The sequence below is a fragment of the Mauremys mutica genome, chromosome 9 (assembly GCF_020497125.1).
Source record: "Mauremys mutica isolate MM-2020 ecotype Southern chromosome 9, ASM2049712v1, whole genome shotgun sequence".
NCBI lineage: Eukaryota > Metazoa > Chordata > Testudines > Geoemydidae > Mauremys > Mauremys mutica.
In genome coordinates this window covers 37202155-37226120 of record NC_059080.1, presented here as the reverse complement: position 1 = coordinate 37226120, position 23966 = coordinate 37202155, and positions in this window count along the sequence as shown.

Below are 23966 nucleotides of genomic sequence, written 5' to 3'. Positions count from 1 at the left end.
TATTACATACTACATTCCATTCCTGTGTGAACCAGTAAGGCTTTCAAATGTGTACCCTTTAAAGGGGATGGGTCATTTTCATATTCCTAAAGAAAAGCAAAGAAATTCTCTACCAAACACAGAACCTTTTGATATCCACGTACGTCAACGTCTTTATGGTTTTTACACTTTTTTACATCTTTGGCCTCAGATTCTAGAATTAAAAGCACACAAATATTTTCATAGCACAGTATCAGAAACAGTCAAAGTAGCAATTCCAGGTCTAACAGCTGGTAACTCACTTCCCCACTCCATTCTACACTTTTCATATGAACTGCACACTACTTAATAGATTTTGTTTTGATGTTAAAGTGAATTATGCTATATACGCATATATGTGAGAGTCAATGGAAATATATTTTCAGATTGGAGAGTAATAAAATTATGACCAAGAGAAAACACCCGGTAAGATGAGGTCCAAGGAATGAGTAAGAAACAGTCAGCAAGGGGTGCAAAAATATTCAGTACAATGAACAGAATACAAAATACAATGAAATTAGAAATGTCCAGAGTTTTCACACTTCATTATCAGCTTAACCCAACTTTCAGCAGAAAAATGTTGTAAACAAGCCTATTTTCAACAGAAAATGGTTACAACTTTTGAGCACAATTTGCTCTTGCTATAGAAAGATTAAATTTGACTATTTTGCATATTTTCATAGCCAAATGACTTTTTCATGAAATTTTGCAAACACTAAATTTGGGGGGTGGAGGGGACGACAAACAGAAGAATGTAATGACAGAAAATTTCATGAAACTTTCCACAAAAAATGAATAGTAGATTTGCTTGGCGTTCACTTTGCAGCTATTTATTGATACTTTGCCGTGTGGCATTCTCAAATATAAACCAGACATTTAATCATTATTCTTTACAACAGCCCTGAGATCTAATTCAGAAAGTAAAGCAAGGAACAACAGCAACGGAATTGTCCTCTTGCCTAGAACACCTGGATTTTCATGTCAGATTTCAAAGAGATTGAGCTCTGCAGGTTTCACAAAGACTTCAAGGGAATTTGAGCTACAGTATCTGAGCTCATTACAAGAGCTTAAAATTGAACAGGATCAGAAATGCCAAAAAAAACAAAAGACATGTCTTGCATTTCCCATATCACCCTGAGTCTATGATTGTATATAAAATGATAGTAATGACAGAGTAAAAAACCTTTGTATTGAGTTGACTCTAAAATGACATTAAAAATGTGTGTGTGTATATATTTAAGGAAGGTGTGTGGAGGCAAGTACTGATATAGAATCTCAGTTATGCACAATGCCAAAACTAGAGGGTAACAGATAACGATGCCTATCTAAAAAGGAGCCTGATGAGTGTTTATACATTTTTAAGAAATGTTTACTCTGATAATGCAACATTTGCTTCTGAGATTGTGTAAAGGCTGACTTCTATCTATTTTTATTGCATTATGAATAAGTAGTCCTCTTTTATGATCAACATCTTTTTGATATACTGGGATTTTGTATAAATATGTTTTCCATCATGGTGAAAGCCAGACACGCATACACACATACACATCACTATTGCTAAAAACAGCCTGATCAAAACAGCAGTTATTTAGTTCCATCATTTCATCAGCTGATTCTTTGAATTGTCTCTGAATGACAGGGAAAAGTTGTGTCAACGTTCTAAATTCTACTTCAAAATGTGTTATCCAAAACGTGCACAGCCTTTATGTCCTGGAATTCTTATGAGAGTCCCACAGGGGTCTGCCATCATGAATCCAATAGTAGGAGTGGAGCCATGGGTTGTTTCACCAATTTTCCCATGTGCTTAAAAATTCCCCTCTTTCTTAAATATACATAACAGAAAATTCCGACAACATAAAATACTATTGATATAGTGATCTCAAAAGAGGCTAATTAACACATTACATTTCTGTATTTAAACACACAGAAGAACAGCTTCAGGTGAAAGAAGTCAAAGACTGGGTCTATTATGTTTTAACTCACTCACAGAGTAATATAATATACTCCCTACAAAATTTTAAAATCTTGCTATTTGTGGTTTTCAGGTTTTATTTTGACTTCATTAAAATTATCGAATTCCCTGAATACTTACTGAAATGTGAAATTTTTCTACTTGAAAAATGTGCTGATTTTTATTTCAAGTTAGTCTTATTCTCAAGGAAAAATCACTGTTTTCAAATTTCTGAAATCTGATTTCAAGTATGTGGCAATTTTAATTTTATGTTTTTAGGCACAAAACCCATTTTGTGAAATATCATGAGGAAACAAAGGGTATGTCTACACTACCCGCCGGATCGGTGGGCAGCAATCGATCCAGCGGGGTTTAATTTATCACATCTAGTCTAGACGTGATAAATCCACCCCCGAGCACTCTCCCATCGACTCTTATACTCCACCTCCATGAGAGGCGCAGGCAGAGTCGACAGGGGAGCAGCAGCAGTTGACTCACCATGGTGAAACACCATGGTAAGTCAATCTAAGTACATTGACTTCAGCTACATTATTCTCATAGCTGAAGTTGCATAACTTAGATCGATCTCCCCCGCCCCCCCACTCCCAGTGTCAACCAGGCCAAAATTTTGCAGATACTCTTATGGAGTCAGAGGCCTGAAATCACAATTTTGTCAGAATATATTCAAACACAGAGGTGGTGCAATAACATGGAAGGAAAGGACTGCAAATTACAAGCTGATAAATGATGAGAGTTTGAGAGTCTAATTAAGGCTTCAATCCTGCTAGAACTTATGGACATGCTTAATTTTAAGCATGTGAGCAGTGTCATTGAGGTCAACGGGTCTACTACTGCACTTAAAGTTAGGCATGAGTTTCATGTTTGCAGGATCGAAGTCTAAATTAATCGAAAAGGGTATGTCTACACTACAACAACTGGCCTGGGACAGCTGACTCAGGCTTGTGGGGCTATAAAATCACAGTGTAGATGATCAGGGTTGGGCTGGAGCCCGTGCTCTGAGACGTTGGCTCCAGCCTGAGCCCAAACACTGCAGTTTTATAAGCCTGCAGCCCTAGCCCTGTGAGCCCAAGTTAGCTTACCAAGCCAGCCACAGGTATTTTACTGCAAAGTAGACATACCAAAGAGTCTAGAGAAAACACAGCTTGGTTTAACACAGGGGTGGGCAAACTTTTTGGCTCAAGGGCCACATCTGGGAATAGAAATTGTATGGTGGGCCATGAACGCTCACAAAATTGGGGTTGGAGTGTGGGAGGGGGTGAGGGCTCTGGGGTGGGGCTTGGGATGAGAGGTTTGGGGTGCAGGAGGGTGCTCCGGGCTAGGATCGAGGGGTTTGGAGGGCAGGCAGGGGATCAGGGCTGGAGCAGGGGGTTGGGGCATGGGGAGAGGTGCAGGCTCCGGGCAGTGCTTACTCCAAGTGGTTTCCAGAAGCAGTGGCATATCCCTTCTCCGGCTCCTACACAGAGGTGCGGCCAGGTGGCTCTGCACACTGCCCTGTCTGCAGGCACTGCCCCTACAGCTCCCATTGGCTGTGGTTCCCAGCCAATGGGAGCTGCGTGGGTGGCACTTGGGGAGGAGGCAGCATGCAGAGAGGAGCCCCCTAGCTGCCCTTACACAAGAGCCGGAGGGGGCATGCTGCTGCTTCCAAGAACCACGTGGAGCAGCTTCCGACCCTGCTCACCAGCTGGAGCACCAGAGCGTGGCAAACCCCAGACCCCACTCTCCAGTGGGGGCTCAAGGGCTGGATTAAAATGGCTGTCGGATCCAGCCCGCAGGCCATAGTTTGCCCATCCCTGATTTAACATATACTGTGGCAGCCAGACAAGCTATAAATTGACTTGTATCTGACTATGTCCCATAAAGAATACACTTTTCAAATTAGAAAACATACACAGAGCCACTACATTTTCCACTAGAGGATGTATTGGGATAGCAGTAGGAGAGGAAATAGTGTGTATATTTGTACAGAACTCACTGAGACCAAGTGCTTATGGCTTTGAGAGCATCTCAGTGAAGAAGATGAGAAACAGTTACTTACTGTAACTGTGGTTCTTCGAGATGTGATGCAGACATGTATTCCATGAAGATGTGGGCATGCCCATGCAATGGAGTCAGAGAAATTTTCCTAGCAGTACCCGTAGAGGGGTGACACTTGTGCATTCTGGCTGTAGCCTTTCCTCTGGCTACATGAGGTGACACTGCCCTGACCTTCCCTCAGTTCCTTCACACCAAACACCTGGAAACGAGAATCCAATGCAGAGAGGACTGGGGGGGGTGAGGGTGTAATGGAATACATGTCTACATCATATCTCAAAGAATCACAGTTACATTAAGTAATTGTTTCTTCTTTGAGTAGATGTAGTCATGTATTCCACTTAGGTGACTCACAAGCAGTACCCTCTGCAGGAGGTGGGGCTTGGAGTTTACCTAAACAAGGCTTGCAGGACCACTCTACCAATGTTTGCATCCACCCTGGAAGAAGCAGTTATGACACAATGGTTCATTAACATATGTATTGATGACCACGTAGCAGCCAGACAAATGTCTAATATGGAAACGTCACATAGAAATGCTATGGATGTTGCATGCACCCTCATAAAATGAGCTCTCACTCCCTGAGGGGGTGTAGCTGAAGCTATTTAATATGCAATCTTGACACACGATATTACCTATTTAGAGGTCAACTGTGAAGAGACCATTTGATCTTTCATGCGATCTGCATATGACACAAACAAACAAGGCAAAGCACAAAATGGTTTAGTCCTGTCCAGATAAAAGGCTAGACATTGCCTGAGATCTAATGTATGGAGACTCTACTCCTCTGGAGATGAATGCTGCTTAAGAAAGAATATACTGCCTGATTCAAATGAAACTGAGAAACTACTTTAGACAAAAATTTTGGATGCAGTCGTAAAGTCACTTTATCTTTGGAAAATTGTGTAGGAGTCTCTTCCTTCAGAGCCTCCAACTCACACACTCTCCTTGTGGATGTTATTGTTACCAGGAATGCAGTTTTCTGACACAAAAGTGGAAAGGGATAAGATGCCAGGACTCAAATGAAGGTCCCATTAAGGCTGCTAGGACTGAGTTAAAGTCCCACAGAGGAACTGGATCTCAGAGCAGAGGATCTATAGGAAGGGGCCCTTTTAAGAATCTTGCTACCATGGCACTGGAGAAGACTGATCTTCCCTGAATGGGGGTGGGGAGGAGAATAAAATATCAATATAACTGCCAGATGCAATTTCAACGAACTAAATGTGATCCCCAACAACTCAAAATGCAGCAGATACTCCAAATTGTCCTGAACAGAGGCCAGCATTGGCTGAATTCCACAGGCTAATGACCACACTGAAAATTGCTTCCATTTTGCTATAAGGAAGACTTGTTGGACAGCCATGGAACATTGCTCTTCCTCTTCATTTAGCCATGCAGCAGCCATGCCAAGAGAATGAACTGCAGATGGAGGTAAATGTGGTGAATTGTCTGAAAATAGTTGGTCAGCAGAAATGCTTTTGACATTGTGGAATTCAACAGGGCCCCAATGAACTTGATTTTCTGAATGGGAGTCCAGGTTGACTTCCCAGTGTTTAGGATGAGACCCAGAAAGTCAAGCAAGCACAGTGTGATGCTGACATGAGCAAGAACTTCCTCTCTTGATCTGCCCCTCAGTAACCAGTTGTCTCGATATGGGAAGACATGAATTCCCTTCTTCCCAAGATATGTCATGACAACGACCACGCATTTGGTAAAAACCCCGTTGACAGAGAAGAAGTTGAACAGAAGCATAGTGTACTGAAAGTGGTGCTCCACTATGACAAATCAAAGGAACTTTCTGGGGCTCAGCACATGAAAGAAGGCTTCCTGAAGGTCCAGAGCAGCAAACCAGTCATTCTGAGACAACTCAGGGAGAACAGTTGATAGAGTGGAATCACAGGTACCTTGTATATTTGTTGAGGCAAGGTTGAAGATGGGTCTTAGCCCTCTCTTGAATTTGGGTATCAGAAAGTACTGGGAGTAGAAATCATGATCCCAGTGTTCAGGAAGAACCTCCTCCACTGCTCCCAAAGCCAGTAGAGAGCAGACCTACTCAATGAACTGTAACTCGTGAGAGGGATCCCTGAAGAGGTATTAGGAGGTAGGATGGGGAGGTGGTCTGGCATAACCCAATCTGATAGTGCTTAGGACCCAGCTTTCAGTGGTGATCAAGACCCAAGCACTGTGAAAGCAGGCCAATGTCCTCAAAGAGAGGATATTAGGAGGGAATATCAATGACTGGAACAATGCTCTGGACCAAGGAGTCAAAATGGACACTTTGGTGTGTGTGGGGGGGGGGGGGAATGGACACCAGGGGAGGGCATTTGAACGGACTGAATCCTGAGCCTGATTGCTTCCTCTTATGGGATCTATGCCCCTTTCTGCAGTAGCCCTGCTGCCTCAGAGGTGGGACAGGCTGATTAAATGTGTGCTGCAGACGATACTGCTGCTGTTTAACACTGTAGTGACACCTCTGGTGAGCATGCACTCAAGGACTGCAGGGTAGCCCTGGAGTCCTTGATGGAGTGTAGTGTCTCATCAGTTTTGTCTGAGAGCAGTGTTTGGCTGTCGAAGGGTAAATCCTTAATGGCTTGGTGGACATTGGGGGCAATGCCTGCATTCTGCAGCCAGGAAGCCCTCCTCATGGTGATTGCAGAGGACATCATGTGGTTCAGGTGTCTGCAATGCCAAGTGCAGACTGCTAGGACGTCTTCGTCACCAATGACAAATGTTCAAAAATTCCTGTCATGAGTCCTTAGGCAGCTATCTGCAAACTTTGCTATAACTGACCAGATAACAAAATCATATTTGATTAGCAATTCACATCAGTAAAGAATAGGAGGTGTAAATCTTCCAGCCCATGAGTTCATTCTGATTAGAGACCCTATTCTTGGGGATGGACTTAAATCTGCTCTGCTGGGCTCTGTCGTTCAGTGTAGATACAGCTATCAAATTTGGGGCTGGATGGGAGTAAAATCCCTCAAATCCCTGCATGGAAATGAAATAGTACTTTTCCATACACTTAGCTGCATGCAGTGCCAAAGTCAATGTGCTCCAGAGGGCCTTAATTAATTCAAGGAGTGCATCATTGATAGGCAGGGCGACTCTCCCAGGAGCAGATGGCTGCAGGCTATCCACTCATTTGTAAGTGTTCTTTTGCAATAACTCTGACTGGATACTGAGGGAAGCAGTTGTGTGTCACAAAAGGTCTTGATATACCTTAAAATCCTTCAGTATCAAAGGAAGGATGAACCGGGACACATGGAATCATTTGGAGTTAAAGACTAGATCCTTAACTGGACCAAAGCCAGATACTGTTTCAAGGCTGACAGACCCAGATTGGGTGATTCGGGAGGCTCCACGGGGAAAATGGCCCACTGCGCCTGGGCCTGTGGTGGATCAGTGGTCACCACCATGGACCTGGCTGGCAATCTCACTTTTGAGCAAGACAAAGAGTGGACCTCCAAAACTAAGGAACATCCCAACTATATCCCATGCATATCACTGGCATGGATAAGGCAATGGTGGCCATTAGGTGCTGGGTCAGAGGCCTCCATCCCCAACCACAAGAGGAGTGCCAAACCCAATACCCATAACAGGCCAACAATGGACCTTGATGCTGGTCAGGCGATGGAGAGCAGGGTGATGATGACCCCAACTCAGATGCTGAGTAGCCTCAAGATCCTGGGGATAAGGGCAAAGCAAGACCAGAGGGAGTGAGTAACTGTTCTGATTCATTCATCGCCCAGAATGAGATAGGAAGCAGTGAAACTAATGGAAGCAGTATTGTCCATACTGAGCATGCTGGTACTGGAAGTGGCATCAATCCCGAAATCAGCAGTGGTACCGGAGTGTCTGATGGTATTGTTAAGGGTGGTGAAAGCCACCATGGTAATATTTGCAGTGCTGACTGCTGTGGTGCTGAGAAGATTCCCGGTACCAAGGCTCCCCTGTACCAATCCTGGTACTGGCCCTGCTTCCACAACCTGTGGAAGGGGAACACTGGGGTGCAGTGCTGACAGACATGAGGGTTCAGCGGCTCATTCACTTGACAGAACTATAGATGAAGCAGCCCTGGCAAAGTCCTGGACCAAAGAAGAGGTTGGGACTGGAAGGCAGAGGTGGTCTGTAGCTGCCTGGTACACTGCCAACAGGGAAACCAGACTCACTCAATGGATGCCCAGGGGCTGGAATGGAGTCAATAGTACAGGATTTCTAACCTCCCTACTCGGTACCTACTCAGTGTTGGTCTATGTTTTTCCCAGGGGAGGCAGAAGAGTCCCCTTCAAGACTTGGAGTGGTTTCAATTGGCCTTTTCCTCAGCACAGTTGATGAGGGAAGGCTCCTCTGTTTCTTTGGAGAGGCATCTCCTCTGGAATGCAAAGCGGGAGCATTCTCAGAACCCGAGGGCGAACTCCAACCAGACAAGGGCCTCGGTGCCAAAACAGACTGCAGGGCTTGTTTGAGCAGTTGCTGCTCCAGGCGAAGGTTCCAAGCTATTTGAGTCCATTTCTTGAACAATCTGCAGAACGAACAACACTTTAATGTGGACCTCACCGAGACAGAAAAAGCACCAGATGTGGAGATCACCATTGGGAATTGCTCTCCCACACGAAGTACAATGTTTAAACCCCAGTGAGAGCATCACCAAGGAAAACTAAACTAATACAACTAACACTATCTAACTAACACTAAAGGCCACCAATAACTGAATACAACAAGACAAAACTAAACTAGTTGAGAGGTTGTGAAGTTAAGACCACACAGAGCTCCAACTCCAATCACGGGTAGTAAGAAGAAACTGGGGGAGGGTCAGGGTGACGCTGCCTCATGTAGCCAGAGGAGAGGCCATAGCCACAAAGCATGAGTGCTGCCCCTCAACCGCTAGGTGAATTTCTCCAGCTCCAGTGCATTGGATGTGCACACACCTAAGTGGAATATACATCTCTATCTATTCAAAGAAGAAATATTTGGTATTAAGGATGGACTGATTACTATCGATGTACATAGCCTCCCACTTTGGTGTCTTTTTTTACTTTCTAGTCTTCCCTGACAGGCAGAAACATTCCTCACTTGTGAACTAGTGTCCCCAGGAAAAAGAACGTCAGCAAGGGCACTTCTAAGAATCAGAGACTATGAATGTATTGCAGGAACTGCATAGCAGTACTCCTGAGGGCCTAACCCATCTTGTGCTTTCTCTCTGCATTTATAGCCTCTGATTGTGATACAAATGTATTGTGTGTATCATCAAGAACTGGACATTTATTTACAGGGCTTGATTTTGCGGTGCATCCATTTTGTTTTCTTCTTGGTCTTCAGAAAATACAAAGATGTAGAAAACCTTCTGTTCATAGTACAAGAGCTGCAAAAGCCGCTGCTAGCCTCAGAGCATAAGGTCTGGCAACAATCTATGCAGTGCTAAGGGACCAGTCTAGAACAGGGGTTCTCAAACTTGGGGTCGTGACCCCCTGAGGTTATTACATGGGGAGGTCACGACCTTTCAGCTTCCACACCCAAAGCCCGCTTTGCCTCCAGCATTTATAATAGTGTTACATATAAAAAACTGTTTTTAATTTATAAGTGGGGGGGGGGTCGCACTCGTAGGCTTGCTGTGTGAAAGGGGTCACCAATATAAAAGTCTGAGAACCAATGTTATAGAAGGTTGTACTTCCCCTACAAAAACAATCTAGTATTTTCTTGTAAATGTGCTTCCAGCCCAGGCTGGAACTGCCCAAAAGTTATGACCATTACTCACTGTACCATGTGTAACATATGGGGATCTCGGTCCATTTGACATTGGACATATGCTTATAGTACAAAAACACCACTACGATTCATACCTATTCTCAGCACTTAAAGCAGAGAGGCCAGCAAATGAATGGACAAAGAGACTGAACTATTGCTTCAACTCTAGAGCTTGTTTCTCTGTGGCCAATGGTGAAGTTTTGCTCTATGTGGGAGAGTGAGTCCTCTGAAGAAGACATGCTAAGATAACAGCTGAGAAGATAGGCTAATATAGGATTGTCCATATCCTGAGAAAGGGAATCTGCCATCTGCCTCTTTCCCAGTTTGGAAGGAGAGAAGTCACAATTAGCAGTCAAGTTATACACATAATTTATCATTTCTATTTATCCATCTTTCATTATGATGGATAAAGTAATACAAATAAATGTCAGGTAGTCTCAAAGTTTTCCTGTTGTGAACTATATCTCAGTATAGAGTTTCTCATGAATACATCCCTACTGTTCACATCTTCACAGGCACATCTCCCTCCCATTCACAACTGTATAATGTCCTCCTGGTGCCAGAGTAATTGTTTCAGAGAGTGGTAACAGTAGAGAAGTATGCTGATGCGTTTAACTTTGACACAGTGAGTATTTCACTCGATGGAAAAAGAAGTTAACCACATTGTGGTTTTTTGTTTTGTTTTTCATGACATTCCCATCACCCATGCCCGCCATCCATATTTCCCTGCCAGCTAGCCCTCATCTGTCCAATTATATTTCCCTGCTGTATGCTCGTCTTACCCTGCAAATGCTTTCCATTCTTAGTTTTCTTCTCCTTTGGACATTGCCCAGCCACCTGGTCCTTTTGCCCCCCCTTGACAAACCCTCCAGCTGCCTCCTTTCACTCCCCCTCCCTTGGGCACTTCTCTCTGGTGACTCTGGTCACGAGAGCAGCACCTATTTTCCTTTCCTCCTCCACCTACTGTATGCTAGAAAGCAGGAAAAGCAGCTACTTTTGTAGGCCTCCAGCTTGTCATTGCAATGAAAAGAATGAACACCTGTAGAACTGCTGGAAAAGAAATCAGCCCATGAGAGACAGTCTGCTAGTGGCCCATGCATAGGTCTGTTTGGTGTTATTTAGTGGTTATAACAGTATAACATTAGATAGGCATATACATTCAGTTAAAAAGAATAAAGCCTAACTGAAAGCAAATGAATAAATAAGGACTATCGGCAGCGTAGGTCTATCTATCCACTAGTGTGTAACCATAGTTTACTGTAGAGTTAATGCTCCAATACGTCCACAGATTGTTGTGGAAGGCAGAGGGTAAGATAGCATGTAAACCAAGGTATACAAATGACATTGGCTTATCCAGTAGTTCAACAACAGGAAAAAGGTCTCTGAGGTCTTATCTCAGTATTGATTCAGTTCTTCACATAACAGTTAAAGCAAAAAAAAATTCTTCATTTAAAAAAAAGATTTTGGGCAAGCCTACAACATAGAGAACATACAGAAGATTTTCCTTAGAGGAAAAAAAAAATTCTCTTTCAGCCGATTAAACAGGCACCTATTATCAAAGAGCATGCGGAAGGAAGGGGGCTGAGTTTGCTCCTTTTCACAATGAGATATAACTTGTTTGCAGAATAGTCTGAAGTATTTGAACCATCTTGACAGTCCATTTGAATTTGGATGGTGAAAGGAAGTGGTGAGAAAGAGAGAAAATGGGTCAGATGAAAATAGGTTAGAAAGAAAACATTTCTAGAATATAATTGGCTGATAAATATCTATTTGATTGCCTTCTCCTGTTGCAGAGACATATGCACCCCTTAAATATACCCTGGATACGTACAAGGGAAAAAAATCAACAGTAATAAAGTACCATAGAACAAGAAGAGATGAGCAAAGAAAATACTAAATATAACTGATACATTTATAACACTTAGCTGCATATTGCTCTCTGCTTTCTTAAATTTAGCATCTAGATTGGTCTATATTCTTCTTAAATAGCTAGTATTAAACACTTAAGTGTCTGATAGTCCCAAAATGATATCAGAAGTTATACTGTGGAATTCAGGCAACATTGGTAACAATATAACCCCTTACTTTCAATCCAGAACCTTCTGCACTAGAAGTAACTGACTATTACTTCATCTAAAGGAGTAATTCCCTTAGTGAGGAGTAATAGAAGACTCTTATGTAGCCCAGCCCTACGATGGGAGAAAGACACATACATTGCGCCAGTGTGGGTTACAATGACATTAAATTATCAGATCCTAAATGAGCCTTTTAACGAACCCAATTCAGAAAGGGCAATGACTGCTGCTGTTATGCAAAATTGCTACCATAGCAAAAGAAGAGGGAAAGAATCAACATACGCTTTAGTTGTTGCCTTGTATACTTAGGACCAGTGGGCTGTGTCTGCTACTAAAGTTATAAAGAGGTAGCAGACAACTCACTGCTCCTTCAATTCACTACATTTCGGCCATGTGGCTCCATCCTGTGAAAACAGTCTGCTACCATCCAGAAGACTGACTGGATGTGGGGATGTGGGTAGAGGTCACAATAGGAGGCTTGCTCCACTCAAGGACAGCTTATGTGGAAAGAAGCCAACAACACAATGTCTGTAGATCTCTGAGGGAGGAAGGGACAGAATCAACTGGCCCCAGAAGATGAAACGGGTCATGTTCTCCAAGAGGGAACCCTTTGTCCTCAGAGAAGGGCAGGGAGTTCCAGACTTCTGGCAACATTTCCATCCTGGATTACTAATATGAGGAGGGAATCCCCCAGTTCACAAAGGTGTGTGTGTAACAGGGAAGAAGGGCACAGCATGATAGTGAATTCTCATTGGGACTCAGAGGTCTGAATACCAACACAATATTAAAGACTAAATGAAAATACCATACTCTTCACTTATTCTTTGTCTGCAATGTTTGGAGACCCCACAATGTTTAGGGACCCTGGTAGCACATGTTAAATGGGAAACATTAGGGAAAAAAGGGCTACATTACAAACCAAAGCTAACTTAAAGCAGATTTTAAACTTACACACAGCAACAGGCCTCTCCTCCTCAAATAGTGGGAGATCTCTTCTGCAGGACCATTTTGCGCCTACTAGGGGGAAAAGGAAGGGAGGCATGGCAGCTGGTGCTTGGTCTGAAGAGCAACAGAATGAGCAAGCTTCTCTCTCCTTTCTTTGGGGAACTGTAATTAGCCAGTATGTTTTAATCAAGCACCTTCCATTGGTTTACCCTGAAACTGCATCCCTTGCCTCAATTAAGTGGAACCCCACAGAACAGCTGGGAGGAGTTCATTACCTCATGCTCATTTTCAAAGGACTCTCTCTTACTTTTTCACTGCTTTCTTCTGCCTCTTAATTGCCTAGTTCTACCTTTTCCTGACTGCACACCCCCTGGGAGGCAAAGACCACTTAGCTATTTGTTCACACAAAAAAAGGAGCTTTGAAAAATAGCCATTACTGTTGTGGTCTCATTTTCCGACATCTGACAAATGAGACTAACTCATTAGTAATTTAAAAAAATAGAGTTTTAATAGCCTAGTTTATTAGTGTGCAGTAAGGAGGCGGGGAGAAAACTGGATAGCTGTCTTGGCATGATTCTGAAATCTGTGAGCATGCACATAAGAAAGGTAAAATCTCCCATGATCTACCTCTTCCAATTCCCCATCTTGCCAGCATCATCTATAATGCCTGATTATATGTCCCCACAGCACTCACATGGGACTATCAATTCATGTTTTATGATAGTCAGAATGATAGCATCATTCATGTCTGCTGCTATTTGTGAAAAGTCAAAGCACCTGAGAGTTTATGTCGTCTCTAGGTTATCTGCATGAGTATAATGATAGACACTGGTACGAGTATTTAGTTGACATCAGCTTGAGACTATGGGACCATCCATTCACATTTTATGATAGGCAGATAGTTACCATCATGACTTCTTTTAGAATGCTCTTAAAGTGATGCCATTAAGATAAAAATCTTATTGTAAGAATCACCCACCTTTACTCATATCAACAGCACCCTAAAATCCTGCAAGTGAGATAATTTGTTTTAATTAACTTCTCATCCCTTATAAAATTAGCTAAGACTTAACATTATTTTTAAAAATCTCATGGTTTTGTAAGCAAAGCTCATGGACTTTTCATTACTTGGGGTTAGCAATCTTGCATTTCATTTGGCCTGGACTTCAGAACTAAAATGGTCAGCTTCACTTCCTGTTCATTGTAAGTGGCACTTTCTGTTTTCCAGGCACTAACACAATCCTATTGAAATTTGAATTTCCCATGCAGTGTGAGAATTTTTAAAAATCCGCTCCCCATCCCAACCACTTTTTTTGTTTTTGTTTTTATTTAAAACTTTTCTTTGCATTTAGGTGAGTGTGAGAATGTGTGATGCTCCTCAGGGATAGAAAAGGGAAAACATAACTGGGTTTAAGAATGCTTTTCAGCTGGAAGCCATGGAGATGCCGCAAGCAGCAGCCAATTGCAAAATACCTCATTATGACATTAGTTCTGCCAAGTGTAAAAGGTCAGTCCCCAGAAGGTTTGCTGGAAAAAATAGTTCCCATGGTAAGAATTAGTAGGGAGCAGGTAGTTATAAAGAATGGTGTTCCTGCCGCATCTATGTCTTGCATAACATTACTATAGAGAGGCAAGGTGGGAAGGGTAATTTTTTTTAATTGGACCAACTTCTGTTGGTGGAGGGGACAAGCTTTTGAGCTTCACGGAGCTCTTCCTCAGGTCTGGAGAAGGTAATCGGAGTGTCACAGCTAAATACAAGGTAGAACAGATTGCCAAGCATAAGGATGCATATCTCCACTGCTACAATGATGAATACCTTTCAAAATCCTACACGTGCCTATCACAACATGTAGTGTTCTTCATCCAGTGCATCAAATGCGCCCACAAATCACCTTGTTGGTGAAATCAGAATCGTTATGCTCTCAAATGAACTCACACAGAAAAATGAAAAAAGACAAACACAGTAATACTTTTTTTTTTAAACACAAAGTAATCACTCCACATCTGATCTCTTCGACCTCTTCCTCAAAGGAAACCTGGCCAACATCTTCAAAAACAACCCTCGGAACTTAAATTCACAACTCTGCTGGACACTAAAAATCATGGAGTTAGCAGAGATGCTAGTTTTATGGCTCATTACAACAATTTGTAACACATTCTGTGGCCTACTAACCTCCTTTGTCTTATGACTGCAGAGGTGTTAAGTGCCCACTTCAGTTTAATGGTCTCCTACAATGTGTCTGAAATCCTTGGTTACCTTCTCCAGACCTGAGGAAGAGCGCAGTGAAACTTCAAGGCTTGTCCTCTCCACCAATAGAATTTGGACCAATAAAAGATATTACCTCACCCACCTTTTCTCCATCATGTCCTTGGACCAACATTGGCTACAAGAACACTGCAAATAACATTGCTATATTACTGTATGGTAAACTTATTTTTAAGGTACAAAAAATAAACAGAAGGCCTAAACTGACCTTCTGATTCTTGAGCGCCATGCCAATAATGAGAAGACTCAGAAGTCATCTTTGATCTTCAGCGCTGATTGCTGGTTTGTTCATATAAAGGCACTGGAAGTTTCTGGCTTTTTATTATCTACATTTCAATCTTTTAATCATCAAACATGTACAGCCTGTTTTAGTTTAATTAATAATATATCAAGAGCTAGAGGAGAATTGCATGGAAAAACACATCTTAAACTTTCCTGATTTTTTTATATATACACACAAATTTTAAAACAAAAGGGATCAGATGAATTATGGGTATAACACTGAAATCAATGGAATTACTACAGAGATAAATGTTGCCTAATATTAAACCTATCTTCCAGTCCTCTTTTGAGATAATATTGTGGATGGAACTAAAAAATAAAAGTCTAAATAATTTATAGCTGCTACTACTATTTGCAACTTAATGTAAAGTTAAGGGTGTCTAATCTCCACATTAACATGTTAGCTGATCTGTGGGTTCAAAAACAGAACTGTGTGTGCACCATGCACTCTCTGCCCAAGGTACAGAACAGACTAATTGTCCAGGGTTATAGTGGGTAATTTTATTTTTTCAACTAGCATAAGGCAAATAATGGAATCTTTTAGCTACACATCCCATGAGCATAGATTGAGAAGTACACAAACACATCAAATCTCAAACTGCAGGTCAGTTTGAGGTTCTGTGACAAAATTTTGTCCCACTATAGATATAATGCCTCTGGCTCTATAACACACCCAGCAGACTGAAGTAGCCAGAAATTATATGTCTGCTTTTGCTGTGTTTTTCAGTTTTAGGAGTGACTAGAGGGGAATGAAAACATATAATACAATGCAGTTTCTAATGCTTCTTTTTTTTTTTAAATGAAAGGGAACAATACCACAGAAAGTCATTAGGATTCACTGAAACTAGCACTGTGAATAGCATTGTGAGGTACATGGAGTCACAGTTTCATTGTTCGTCCTGTGTTTCAGCAGGCACATTTATCTATCTGAAGGGTAAAAAACAAACAAAGAACCCCCCCCTCCCCCAACCACACACAAATATACACCCCAACCTTAAAGGATTGCTTGGGGCCTCCAGCACTTCAGACATTTTATACCCCCTGTAAACTTGCTTCTTGTGCTTTGTTTACTGGGAGGTGACACAAATGCAGTACTCATTATTAAACTTCACTTTGATATAGAAATAGTTTCTGCAGCACCCACATGCTGAGTGAATGTGCACACACACATATACTACAAACAGAGACAAATGCCTTTTCATCTGCTTTCCATTATGAAATCCAACATTAATATGGTTTTTGAACGCTGTAAGTATGCACTATTTGAAGTAATACATAACAAAGAGATGGGCCTGAATCAAATTCCAGTACCCTGGACCCTGGGAAAGTTCACATCCAGAACAGATCTTGGTGGCTCGGGCTTGTGGCTTATGCAACTATGGGGCGGGAAGAGAAAAAAAACAAAAAAAAACCCCACCAACAACAACAAAAACTGTGCTGCCTTTTGTTTTCTCTGTCATGCATCTCTGGATTTTGCCTGCATACAAAACCCTTTGTGCTCTTAGGGTATACACTGCAATTAAAAACCACCAGTTGGCCTGTGCCAGCTGCCTTGACCTCGTGTGGGTTGGGGTAGGGGGCTGTTTAAGTGCAGTGTAAACATTTGCACTCAGGCTGGAGCCCAGGCTCTAATCCCCTGAGAGGTGGGAGGATCCCAGAGCGCAGGCTGCAGCCCAAGCCCTAATGTCTCTACTACAGTTAAACAACCCCTTAGTCCGAGCCCCACGAACCCAAATCAGCCGACACAAGCCAGCCCCTGACTTTTAATTGTAATTAGAGTTGCCCTTAGGGTTTGTCTATACACATGGTTGCACTGCTTTAACTTAGGGTGTGAATTTACACCGCTTTAATTTAACTGATGCAAACCTGTGTTTGGACATACTAATGTCAGTTTAAGTCAGGCTTACTTCATTCTAGCTAACTTGATTAGGAATAAATTTAAGGTAGGTTGAAATAAGCCCAGTTTACACTGAAATTAGAGAATGTCCACACCGAAGTACACACTGATTAACTAGACTAGCACAGGCTTGTGTGTAGATAAAGGCTTGTGGAAGAGATGCACACATTGTGCTTTCTTTGGGTGACTTTACTTTTGTTCTTTCTTGCTGCTTTCCTTAAATATAAAGGCAATTTCAGCCAAGAATAGAGGTGATCCTTGTGTACAGAGAAACATCTGTAGCCAAACTGCTGGATGCACTCAGATGAAATTATACTGTTATGCCGTTCATCAAATTGTGGACACTTTGATGACTATTCACACATAAGTCAACTTGTTTAAAATATCTAATTGTCTCAAAAATGCAAATGTGCGTTCAATGGGGAAAACACATTGAAGGCTAAGTACTTTTTACCAAGCTGACTCCTAATAACTGATTAAATGTATCTTTGTCATCACACTGTTGCAGTTCAAACCAGAATCAAGATTAGTTCCAGCAATAACTGAGAGAGGATCTATTGAACAGGAAAGAGCAATTTTAAAAGCACAGAGGAAGTGTTCATATTTAATCATAACTACCAACTATAGACACATTCACAGTCTAATATTGACTTGGGATGGAATTATTGTCAATAGTTTCACTAGTAGTACACAAACAAAATAGCACTTTGATATCAGTGTTAAATTAATTAACAATGCAAGTCTGAAACTATGGCAAAAATGCTGGCATTATTAATCAGTATGTGACAATATAATTAGTTTTGTATTGAGTGGACCATCTTTGAGATCAGTAAAAGTTGGTTTACATGAGAACAACTGCAATATTACTTAACAAGGTCAGATGGCTTGTATTAAAACTAATCCTATACAAAAAACATACTTTAAAAATATGAAAAGTAGCTCTCACTGTATACAAATCTCAGTTTCATGAATATTTTGCCATGCAGAAAAAAAGGAGACTGGAATTCAGGGATTTTTTTTTTAAACTTCTCAGCCATCATTAACTACCAGTGTCACCATGGACAAGTGATCTAGCACCCTGATCCTGAAAGTAGCTGGGCTCCCTCAAGGCACACTGCACCTTTGTGCCTCAGTTTACCTATTTAAGAAATTGATGTAATAAGAAATTGGGCGGAGATGCTATGACTTATGCCTTTGTAATGTGCTTTGAGTTCCAGTGATGAAAGGTACTATAGGAGTGGAAAGGGTTTCCTAATTACAATAAAACCCTGTTTTACTAAAGGGTTTTGGAGAGGTTTGAAAGCTTCAAAAATATTGAGTTTGAGATAAATGGGTGAGCTAAATATGATGCATGTTTCTTTTGGGGGAACATGACTGTACTAAATCAACCAACTAGGAGGATTGGTTAAACCAGAAGTTATTTAAATGGGGGCTCTGTTGCATTAGATGTAGCAATGGTCTTTTCCCCCTTTCCTTTGATGCATATTATGAGCTGTGTGTCACAAATGCACTGAGGGTAGGTTTTGTGTTGGAAAAATCACTTCCCCTAGCATGGCCTGATGCATTTTAGAAAAGAATCATGTTCTGATTCACAGTCTGAGTCATTTCCTGAAAACATATCACATTTGGAAAAATGCTACATGGAGCCATATGCTCCCCACATTCCTTATCAGGCAGAGAAAACCCAAAACACACATTAATGACATGAAAAGGGGGTCCTGTCGCAATACTGATTGTGCAATAATCACCCCCCGACATGCACCAACACTGGCCATCCTTATGACAACACTGTGCATACAGGACACCATGCAAAACAAGTGATGTAGCCTGGCAACAGAGGCGGTAGAGTCAGGGAACAATCATGATGCAACTCAATTCCAGTGGATCCCACACTAAGTTAATGTTGACTGGCTGAAAACATGAGCACAACTGTGTGGACTTGATTAACAGAGAGATTTTCCACTGTGAATTCAGGAAACCAAGTTTCCAAATGCTTTTCCAATTTCTAGAAGGATATTGTTAAATTTGTTGATATAAGGAAGTGGTCTTGTGCTGCCACGATAGCTGAGACGACTGGCCTGTGGGAGCTCAGCAGACTGTGGGAACACAGAGGTGGCCTAAAGGCACCTTTAATCCCCTTCTCCTCAGCCACACAGAACAGAGCCCAGGTGTGCTGGAGGAGATGGCAGAGAACAGGAGTAGATCGAGTGAAAGAAAGTGGGAGAAGAAATAAGCATGAGAAGCAAGGATAAGGCAACAGAAGCAGCAATCATGTTGTATTCCTATGATAGTGGAGATAATATGAGGTGCTCAAGATAACTGTTCTCTCCTGGTATAAATGGCAGTTGGCTCTTCCTGGGGAAGGCTTTGGAATTTGCTTTCCTTTGGTACAATCAAGAGCCGGGTGTGGTGACCTTTGAGACATGGTGCAATATCCACCCCTTATCCTAGGCTTTTCCTAATGAGGGCTTGTGTGTGTATGGGTACGTCTACACTACAGGATTATTCTGATTTTACAGAAACCGGTTTTGTAAAACAGATTGTATAAAGTCGAGTGCACGCGGCCACACTAAGCACATTAATTCGGCAGTGTGCGTCCATGTACCGAGGCTAGCGTCGATTTCCGGAGCGTTGCACTGTGGGTAGCTATCCCATAGCTATCCCATAGTTCCCGCAGTCTCCCCCGCCCATTGGAATTCTGGGTTGAGATCCCAGTGCCTGATGGGACAAAAAACATTGTCGCGGGTGCTTCTGGGTACAGCCTCACCCCTCCCTCCGTGAAAGCAGCAGCAGCCAACCGTTTCGCGCCTTTTTTCCTGGGTGAACTGTGCAGATGCCATAGCACAGCAAGCATGGACCCTGCTCAGCTCAAGACAGCAATCATGGACGTTTTAAACACCTCACGCATTCTCGTGCACTCAATGCTGAACCGGGACCTGCAAAGCCAGGCAAGGAGGCCACGGCTACGGCAGCGCGGCGACGAGAGTGATGAGGACATGGACACAGAATTCTGTCAAACTGCGGGCCCATGTGCTTTGGAGATCCTGCTGGTAATGTGGCAGGTTCTAGCCATTGAACACCGATTTTGGGCCCGGGAAACAAGCACAGACTGGTGGGACCGCATAGTTTTGCAGGTGTGGGACGATTCACAGTGGCTGCGAAACTTTCGCATGCGGAAGGGCACTTTCATAGAACTTTGTTACTTGCTTTCCCCTGCCCTGAAGCGCCAGAATACCAAGATGAGAGCAGACCTCACAGTTGAGAAGCGAGTGGCAATAGCCCTCTGGAAGCCTGCAACGCCAGACAGCTACCGGTCAGTCGGGAATCAATTTGGAGTGGGCATATCTGCTGTGGGGGCTGCTGTGATGCAAGTAGCCAAAGCAATCACTAAGCTGCTGCTACGAAAGGTTACGACTCTGGGAAATGTGCAGGTCATAGTGGATGGCTTTGCTGCAATGGGATTCCCTAACTGCGGTGGGGCGATAGATGGAACCCATATCCCTATCTTGGCACCAGAGCACCAGGGCACCCACTACATAAACCGCAAGGGGTATTTTTCAATGGTGCAAGCACTGGTGGATCACAACAAGGGATGTTTCACCAACATCCACGTGGGATGGCCAGGAAGGGTTCATGACGCTCGCGTCTTCAGGAACACTACTCTGTTTAAATGGCTGCAGCAAGGGAATTACTTCCCAGACCAGAAAATAACAGTTGGGGATGTTGAAATGCCTGTTGTTATCCTGGAGGACCCAGCCTACCCCTTGATGCCATGGCTCATGAAGCCATACACAGGCAGCCTGGACAGTAGTCAGGAACTGTTCAACTACAGGCTGAGCAAGTGCAGTATGGTGGTAGAATGTGCATTTGGCCGTTTAAAGGCACGCTGGCGCACATTACTGACTCGCTCAGACCTCAGCCAAACCAATGTCCCCATTGTTATTGCTGCTTGCTGTGTGCTCCACAATCTCTGTGAGAGTAAGGGGGAGACCTTTATGGCGGGGTGGGAGGCTGTGGCAAATCACCTGGCCGCTGATTACGCACAGCCAGACACCAGGGAGATTAGAAGAGCACACCAGGAAGCGGTGTGCATTAGAGAAGCTTTGAAAACCAGTTTCATCACTGGCCAGGGTACAGTCTGACTGTTGTGTTTCTTTCTCCTTGATGAAACCCTCCCCCCCTTGATTGACTCATTCACTGTAAGACACCCCCCCCTTCGATCACAGCTTGCTTTCTAAGGAAATAAAGTCACTCTCGTTTAAAAATAATGTATTCTTTATTACTTAATTATAAAAAGAGGGAGAGAACTGACAAGGTAGCCTGGGTGGGGTTTCGGAGGAGAATAGTAGGGAAGTAAAAGGCCACTATAAAAATTTCATAATTTCATAATAATGAGAGCCTTTTGGTTGGGCTGTCCACTGGGGTGGAGTGGGCAGGTGCATGGAGCCTACCCCCACAAGTTCTGACTCGTCTGGCGGGTGAGGAGGCTAAGGAACATGGTGATGGGGGAGGGTGGTTATACAGGGGCTGCAGCGGCACTCTGTGATCCTGCTGCCGTTCCTGAAGCTCCACCATACACCGGAGCATGTCAGTTTGATCACGCAGCAGCCCCAGAGTTGCATCCCACCACCGCTGATCTTCCTGCCGCCACCTCTCATCTCGAGCATCTCTCCTCTCATCTCGAGCATCTCTCCTGTCCTCACGTTCATCCCTCCTATCCTCACGTTGGTCCCTCCTGTCCTCACGGTCACTGACATCTTTCCTGTACTTTGCTACCACGTCCTTCCACTCATTCAGATGTGCTCTTTCATTGTGGGTCACTTCCATGATTTCCGAAAACATTTCTTCTCGCGTCTTTTTTTTCCGCTGCCTTATCTAAGATAGCCTTCGGGATGGAGTAGGGATGCTTGAAAAATTTGCAGCTGCATGAGGGAGGGAAAAAAGTGAGAGAAGTATTTAAAAAGATACATTTTAGAGAACAATGGTCATACTCTTTCACGGTGAACAACACTATTCACCTTACATAGCACATGTGTTTTCACTACGAGGTCGCATTTTGCTTCTTAATATTGAGTGCCTGCGGCTTTGGTGTTACAGATCACAGATGCAGGTCCGGGCATCAGAATTCTGCTTGAATGCGGCCATGGTAAGCCATTGTCTTTCGTCTTCTGCAGCCTTCATCTATCCAGCGCCCTCCTTTCCCAAATAGCAAGCAAAGCCCATTGAGTGCTGCTTCTTTCCTGTTAACGTGCAGCAGCAGAAACCACCCCGTGGCTGGTATCATGGAAGATCACTGCTAAACACCCCCCTTTCCACACACCCCCCACCGCGTGGCTGGTAGCAGGAAAGATCCCTGCTAGCCAAACGCGGAAAAAAGCAGCGCCAATTGCGCCCCCCCCACCCCCCGCTTGGCTACCTGCAGGGAAGGATTTCTTTTAAGCAACAGGCAAACAGCCCAGTAGGGATGGCCATCTCTGTCCCCTTACTTAAATTCCTGAATTTCAACCAGGTTACAATGAACGATATCACTCTCCTGAGGATAACACAGTGAGATAAAGAACGGATGTTGCTTGAATGCCAGCAATCACCGGGACCATACGCAGCTAGGCTTTGTCTTGCAATGATACCAGCTTACTTGCTACATGCATGGCGTGGTCAAGTGTCCTACCATGGAGGATGGAATAAAGCAGCGCTGCCCAGAAACCTTCTGCAAAGGCTTTTGGAGTACCTACAGGAGAGCTTCATGGAGATGTCCCTGGAGGATTTCCGCTCCATCCCCAGACATGTTAACAGACTTTTCCAGTAACTGTACTGGCCGCGAATGCATCCCAAGTCCTCAGGCCAAATTAATCATTAAAAAATGCTTCCTTTTAAACCATGTCTTATATTTACAAGGTATACTCACCAGAGGTCCCTTCATTGTCTGGGATAGTTGCTTGGGAGGGCTGGGAGGGTAATTCCGTCAGGGTGAGAAAAAGCTCCTGGCTGTTGGGGAGAATGGAGTGCTGTGTGCTCTCTACAAGCTCGTCCTCCTCTTCCTCCTCATCTTCCCTGTCCGCAGAATCCTCAGCTATGGCTGCGATTACCACCCCCAGCTCGGAATCCACGGACAGGGGTGGGGTAGTGGTGGCAGACCCCCCCTAGAATTGCATGCAGCTCAGCGTAGAAGCAGCATGTTATTGGCCCTGCCCCGGACTTTCCGTTTGCTTCTTTGGTTTTCTGGTAGGCTTGTCTGAGCTCTTTAACTTTCACACGGCACTGTACTGAGTCCCTGGTGTGGCCTCTCTGCATCATGGCCTTGGAAATTTTTTCAAATGTTTTTTCATTTCATCTTTTGGAACAGAGTTCTGTTAGCACGGAATCCTCTCCCCATACAGCGATCAGATCCAGTACCTCCTGTGCAGTCCATGCTGGAGCTCTTTTTCGATTCTCAGGAGACTGCATTGTTACCTGTGCAGATGAGCTCTGCGTGGTCACCTGTGCTGATGAGCTCTCCACGCTGGCCAAACAGGAAATGAAATTCAAAAGTTCGCGGGGCTTTTCCTGTCTACCTGGCCAGTGCATCTGAGTTCAGATGGCTTCCCAGAGCGGTCACAATGGTGCACTGTGGGATAGCTCCCGGAGGCCAATACCGTCGATTTGCGGCCACACTAACCCTAATCCGACATGGCAATACCGATTTCAGCACTACTCCTCTCGTCGGGGAGGAGTACAGAAACCGGTTTAAAGAGCCCT